Raw genomic sequence first — 7144 nt, 5'->3', positions numbered from 1 at the left:
AAACTAGGCCAATAAAAAAAACAACAACAAAACAAAACCCTACAAACAGAAAATCTCCCACAAATAACCTTAGGCTGGTTCAACTGCAACAGGGCCAGACCCTATCCCACTACAAGCCTTGCAAACTTCTGAAAAGGAGGCAACAGTCTCCAGCTTCATACTGAGCTACATATGCTGCCATTCTCGTGAAGAGAAAACAATTCGCAGAACCTTTTGCCAGACTTAGTCAACATTTAGCTGTTTCAACAACATGTTATCTCAAAAGTCATTCTTCATTTCTTCCAAAAGATGTGATGCACAGAGTGGAAGTTAGCAAAATTCAGCCCACAAAGTGAGCCATGTATCCAGAACCCAGACCTTGGATGTGGTCAACAGTCCACTCCTGAAATCTCTTCTCTTAAACAGAAGGCACCTTTAACACAGTCTTTTTTAAAAGGATGGTGAAGTGAATGGAAGAGGATGTTTCCCTATATTCCTCCTCTTCATTTTTCCCCTCTTTTTTACTTTGTTGTCACCTTATGCCTGCTTCTCCATAGCTTTTCCCTTCTCTATCCAAAAACTTATATATGGACACCACAGCTCACTACTCAACCAACATTACAGGCACAGGCAAGAAAAGAAAATACAGCCTGATAAATGAATTTAGGTAAGCTTATTTTCAGCAGCTACCAATTCAAGCTGATTTCAAACAACCATTTGCTGTTCATTGCAGCCCTAGTACTCACTTACAATTCAACAACATGCCAAACTTTGCCCGTTATTATAACTCATGACCATGCAAGCACTTCCAGCTAGTCTGGAGACCTAAATCAAGGCAGACTTTTATCAAACTAGAGGCTAAATCAGATACTAGGCCCTGAATTAATCCATCTTCTTCTACAAGGAAACTTGGTTTATCATGAGGTCGTCACTAAAATGGCTGTGAAAGGATTGGGCAGATTCTTCACCTTCAATTCTCCTATTACACTCTGCAAGACCAAGAGTCCACCACAAATGTCCTGGAGCATTAAGTAGAGAAGTAGGTATTGATCAGATAAATACCAGAGTGCTGTATATGTAGCAAATAAGCTTTCAGGTATGCAGTTAACATATCAAGTTAACCATATCAAGCATCAACAGGCTGAGCAGAAGGCAGTTTGAGAATAATTTAAAATAATGCTGATTTTTGGTCTTACTTTTCCAAGCTCGTACCTCTGGCAGAAACCACACACAGTCTTACTCTGTAAGGAAAAGAGTTATGATTAAGATGGAGAATTAGTACAGAAGTGCTTGAGCAAATCTTCATTATAGAATCATAGAATCAGTAAGGTTGGAAGGGACCTCTGGAGATCATCTAGGCCAACCTCCCTCCTCAGCAGGGTCACCTAGAGCATGGTAGACAGGGTTGCATCCAGGCAGGCCTTGAATATCTCCAGAGAAGGAAACTCCACAACCTCTCTGGGCAACCTGTGCCAGGGCTCTGTCACTCTCACAGGGAAGAAATTCCCCCTCACGTTCAGGCAGAACCTCCTGTGGTTCAGTTTTTGCCCATTGCTTCTTGTCCTGTCACACTGGACAGCTGAAAAGAGTTTGTCCCCGTCCCCTTGACACCCTCCCTTCAGGTACTTATGGACATTGATAAGATCCCCCCTCAGTCTGCTCTTCCCCAGGCTGAAGAGGCCCAGCTCTCGCAGCTTTTCCTCGTAGGGCAGGTGCTCCAGCCCTCTGAGCATCTTTGTAGCCCTACACTGGACTCTCTCCAATAGCTCCATGTCTCTCTTGTACTGGGGAGCCCAGAACTCGATGCTGTACTTGAGATGAGGCCTCCCCAGGGCTGAGTAGAGGGGCAGGATCACCTCCCTCGACCTGCTGGCAACACTCTGCCTAATGCACCCCAGGATACCATTGGCCTGCCTGGCCACAAGGGCACATTGCTGGCTCATGGTCAGCTTGTCATCCACCAGCACTCCCAGGTCTTTCTCTGCAGAGCTCCTCTCCAGGAGGTCAGCCCCCAGCTTGTACTGGTGCCTAGGGTTATTTTTCCCTAGGTGCAGGACTCTGCACTTGCCCTTGTTGATCCTCAGGAGGTTCCTCTCCGCCCAGCTCTCCAGCCTGTCCAATTATAATTGTCTTTTCTAGAACACCTGATAGCTTTATGAACAAGGGAAGGCTATCATGTTTCCCATTAATGCTTTTTGATACTAAATTTGCAAAAATCAAAGTCTGCTTATTACAGCTGAGCTCTATGAATTCTTTGTATTAAAATTCATACTGCTTGACAACTTTTTCCAAAGTTACAAAGAAAAAAAAAACAGGGAATATTTTAAACTGATTAAAATTGCACATTCCTCACTAATCTGATTTGCAGAAAATAGATCAAGCACTGCAAGCATGGCTCTTTTAAACTAGGTCAGCCAAAACATTCACATTTAACTAAGTTTAGATCTGATATTGGGTGCTAAAGAAGATACACTTGCAAAATTAAATTTTAGATCAGGTACTCAAGGCAGGGATGACAAATCCTCTCTTTGAAGAGCTTATCTGGCCCTCTAAAAACRTATCTGCCAGGTCACACATTAAACATGCACTGTCATACCATCTAGTAATAGTTAAAAGAGTGGTTCCAAGCCATACAAAATAAAATTTCAGGATGTATCCAGCTGTAAGCCCCTTGGTTTCTTCACTTCATTTTATCTTGTATATACTGCATTCCTATATAGAAGCATTAAGAATCACTCCCTCTGTGGACCATCTATGAGATAGTTATCTACACAAATTAAAAATTTTACGTTAAGCTATGTTCTAGGTTGGCAAGTACTAGATTCAGATTCAGAATTTACCCTAATATTTATATCTAACTATCATCCGTAAGCTAGCTGTCCGTTTGAACTCTATTAGAGAGGCTCCTAAAAGCTAAGTGCTACTGTGTGCTAGGCTTAGATCACTGTCAAACRAGTAAGAACACAAGACAGCTGTGTATCTCTGAACAGTAGCAACACATACAACATTTCAGAGCTACTTACCAAAATTAAGTAACTACCACGAGAGCAACCAGAAGGATAGGCAACAGAACAAGAAGTAACAACTGGCACATTTCGCCATGCTATTATGAAGTTTAATGTAGTCAGTGGCTCATTATCAATTGCTGYGGTTACTCTGTGCATGATGACAGAAGGCACAATGCCCCCTAATTTCAGGAGCAAAGACTGCATTTCAGCCACTTAGTAATGTTACCAAATAAATTAGTTGACTCCTACTGTGGCCTTGTTTGTGATTCAGAGATTAAAATATTACTATAATTTCTGTAACAGTCAGTCTTTTTCAGACTGCAGCTGGTTGCTTATTTAGATCCTGCAATGAACTCAGAAGTATGTGGACAGAGTTTAGCACAGTAAGTAGCTGCCAGGACTCCTAGATAACATTTACTTATACCATTTTAAATACTTATAGCAGGTGGAAGAGCAAACAGAATACAGTATATTCTCCTAGATTGTGGTTGCAGAATCGTATTTCTTCAGGAAAACAAACAAACAAAAAAACCCTAAGTTCCTACCTCCAGGAACATTTCAGGATTCCCTAAAACAAGTAGGTTACACTTTAATTGTACTAGTTTATATATCTGTAAATTTTGCATAAGACCAACTACAGACTAGAACAGATCTTAGCTCCACTTTAGGAAAAAAGATTTTATGTGATTAAATTAAAAAATAAGTAGTATTACTTTTGAGGTCACTTTTGAGGACTGGAACACTACAAAGTTTAATATACCAAACACCTTAACTCAGCATTTCTCTTTTGTCCAGTTTCCTCCTCCCTCTCTCCCCCACCATGACCATTTAATTATTTTGTAGTTTTATAATAAATGTGAAAAACAGTTTTACATACTTATAGGTGAGAAAAGAAAATCACATTCTGTACAAGCTACCTAGATGAAAAAGTACTGACAGGCATGGAAAGGCAAAGGGAGGCCTGTAAAGGTTCAGTTAGAAAGTTATCTTCTTTATTCAGAGCTTTTGGAAAAGGGCAGATCAACTCTTCTTATTGCCATGGGAAAACCTACATTATTTGTATTTAAGCTCTTCCAGCTAATAGGTTTCTGTATATGTTTAAGACTATATATATATATATATATATATAGAGAGAGAGAGAGAGAGAGTGTGTTTCTCACTGCTGAGAGGATGACTACTATGCCCTATAATCATCCCCTCCTAACTGATGTAAGCACAGATGGCTGCATGGCAAGCTCATATTTTATATGCTCTATTTTTTAACTCCTAGAGAAAAAAAGATTTTTTTTTCTTTTTTAAGTTTAACATGTCAAGAGACTTCTTCATGAATATTATAATTATCACTTATGTAGTCCCATCAGTTCTTTTTTTWAAGTTTTTTTTCTCTAATTTAAAACTAGGAGTATACAGTCTTTTAGGATTGGGAACTTGTATGTTATCTTCAGAGGATTTTGAAGTTTTATGAATATTAACTAAATACAGGAATCATTCCCATATTCCCTATTTAACACAAAACGGATATCCATGTCCTACATGTGTTACATTCTGGCAGAACTTGGAAAAGGATAAGCTGCAATGATTTAAGGAAGAGAACACAGTTCAAACCTGCTAAAAAATTTCCTAGGATCATAAGCTCTTAGTCACTCAAATCCCCATCTGCAAAGTAGGAAACATCATGAAAACACTACAGGAAAGTTTATTCTTAACTGGGATACATTAGCACCTCTCTCAAAACAGAAAACAAGAAACAAATCCCAAAAGACTGCTCCACRTCATCAAGTACTCAAGAGGCACAAAACTCCTATAAAAGTTTGTCATTCACATTTGACCAAAATTCCAGTTTTCTTAAGATAGTTTCAAAACTTGCCAGAAATTAAGCTAAAAAGAAATRCAATCAAGGGTGAATGTTTTTGCTATGTGGCTGATTGGATGTTAGAGGCTGATGTTCTTCCAACTTCAGTGCTACCGATTTTGAAAGAGCATTCTCAATACCTCAATAAGTCCTGCACTCGACACCCTAGATGAATAATGTGGTACTAAAAATTTCAGCTAGAAAAGTTCCATTTCAATGGTAAGTCTGGCATATTTAGATTCTAGAACATCACTAAAGAAGCTGCTTCATAACAGTGCAACTGAAGCATAATCTGCAGTTAGAAACAGCCATATTAAATTTGTGATCTTCAGAGAAGACAACAATTTAAGCCATTTACAGAAAAATACAATTGACTTAAAAAAGGGAACTTGTAAGATACCAGATTCTAGCTACTCAGAACTCAACTAATACTTCATGCCTTATTATCAAGAAATACTGTTATTAAAAAGATAAATATTGTGTAATTGCTGAATATATGGTTTTGCACAAAGAAAAGGTGGCACACAAGTAACAACAAATGGAGTTACAATTAGACATATTGCCTTTGCTGCTCTGACACGGATACGTTTACAAACAACATACACTAAGCAATCTCTAACTGATGAGCTTACATTTAAAGTAGCTTTCAAGTGACCAAAGCTTCATTACACGACTGAAGTTTTTCAGGCTCAATTTCTACTCAAGGTTTCAGTCATTCATCCCACTACGAAGAACTCTGAATAGCTCTAGCATCAGGCAGCTTAATCCAACATGAAAACATGCCTCCCCTGCCCACCCCCCCAACACCTAAATAGCAAAAAGCCTTGTCAAGCCAAAGCACCTAATAAAGAAAAAAAAAATTTTCTGACCTCAGAGGCTTAAGAATAATTTCTAGGAGTGTTCATTGTTGAATAGTTTGTTGCTAAGCAGGCTGAAAATTACAGAAAAGATTTCAGGGCCTTTTGAGCTTCCATTTCACACACCTCAGCAAACTATTTACAAGAATAATGGCTCTCTGCATCTTCAAAGACTGCTGGCTAGATCTCACWACAATTCATTCTTGAATAAGATCTATATTAAGCTTTATTTCCTTAGAAAGGCATGCTAATGTGCACTTCCATCCCTACTTTTCTTCCCCATCTCCGAATTTTGGGCTCACTGGCTATTTTCAGCTGAATTTGAAAGACATTACAATTCAAAAAAACCACTCCTCTTCTATAAATCCTGTGAAAGTAAGTGGCCAAGTAGGAAGATAAACCTCTTTTAATCATCATCTCTTCCTTGCCCACCACCTCCGAGGAAAAATTGTATGGTAAGCTGATCTCCTAAGAACTGAGCAATCTATAGAAGAGCGTTATGTACRGCCACCAAACAGAAAATCAAAATGAATTTTGCTCCTTAGAACCAAACCATTCCACCATAAGACAAAGCTGTAACAAAGCAGGCTTCGATAGCGCTATTATTCTTCAAATTATTCCTCTTTAGAACTTGMGAGAGGCTTTCCGAACCTCTATCAAAACTAGACGTGTCAAGCAAGACTATGGCAGGAAAAAAGCCATTTTAGGACATTTCCCCACATATAAAATCTTATAAACCTGCAGTCTGTAGATGCTAGAAATAAGCACCCACAAATATGCCTGCATCAGTTTTAAGAGACAGTTTAAATAGAGCTACTAAGCTAAGTGATGAAACTAACCAAAATTAGCCACTCACAAAATAAAGTCTACATAGAAACCAACTTTACTGCAAAGTGCAACATAAATTTTAAACTAGCAATCTATAAAGTAAGCATCTCTTGCTGCCTTAGAAGACAGGATGGAGTTTGTTAAATTGTCTTCTGTAAGAAATACCAGACACCCTGAACAAGGCCTTCCAACAGGATAACTAGCAACAAACCACAATTATCTCAAGTGTAAGATGGCAGTAGTACTAATACTCCAAGTAAACTTTTAGGACACATCCTGAAGCAGGAAAAAAAAAAAAATCTGTCCATTTTTATTCAGCATTTTCAGAGCACTCTTAAGAACAAAAGGAAAATCAAGGGCAACCAGCAGTGTCAAAAAAGACAGATAACAGGACAGCAACCATGCAAACCTCAAATTTGTCTCTATTCAGATTTGAATACGTATTTAACTGCATGTACATGAATATTTCACTTTACAGGCACTGAAATCATATTCCTTTGGAACAATCCTGCTAACAGAAGCTGGCTTCATAGTCCTCAAAATCAGTGTGCCTTTTTAAACACACCCACATAACAGTGATCAAAAAGCCRCAAACGGGATAAACTCCCACTAGCAATAAA

The 7144-nt window shown here is 38.6% G+C and overlaps 1 protein-coding gene across 14 annotated transcripts in view; it reads right to left on the bottom strand.

The window, feature by feature from the left end:
- The window catches only part of PRRC2C (proline rich coiled-coil 2C), a 61091-nt gene extending 59866 nt beyond the window's left edge, over positions 1–1225 (bottom strand). For all 14 annotated transcript variants that reach the window (XM_085300227.1, XM_085300232.1, XM_085300230.1 and 11 more), the window contains exon 1: positions 1176–1225. The gene's annotated coding sequence lies outside the window, so the exon portion shown is untranslated. The remainder of the gene's footprint in view (positions 1–1175) is intronic.
- Positions 1226–7144: the final 5919 nt, after the last annotated feature.

The sequence above is a fragment of the Rhea americana genome, unplaced genomic scaffold (assembly GCF_003343005.1).
Source record: "Rhea americana isolate MKP2758 unplaced genomic scaffold, rheAme1 scaffold_162, whole genome shotgun sequence".
Taxonomy (NCBI): domain Eukaryota; kingdom Metazoa; phylum Chordata; class Aves; order Rheiformes; family Rheidae; genus Rhea; species Rhea americana.
Note: the sequence above shows the minus strand (reverse complement) of the source record. Positions and strands in the feature narration are given on the sequence as shown.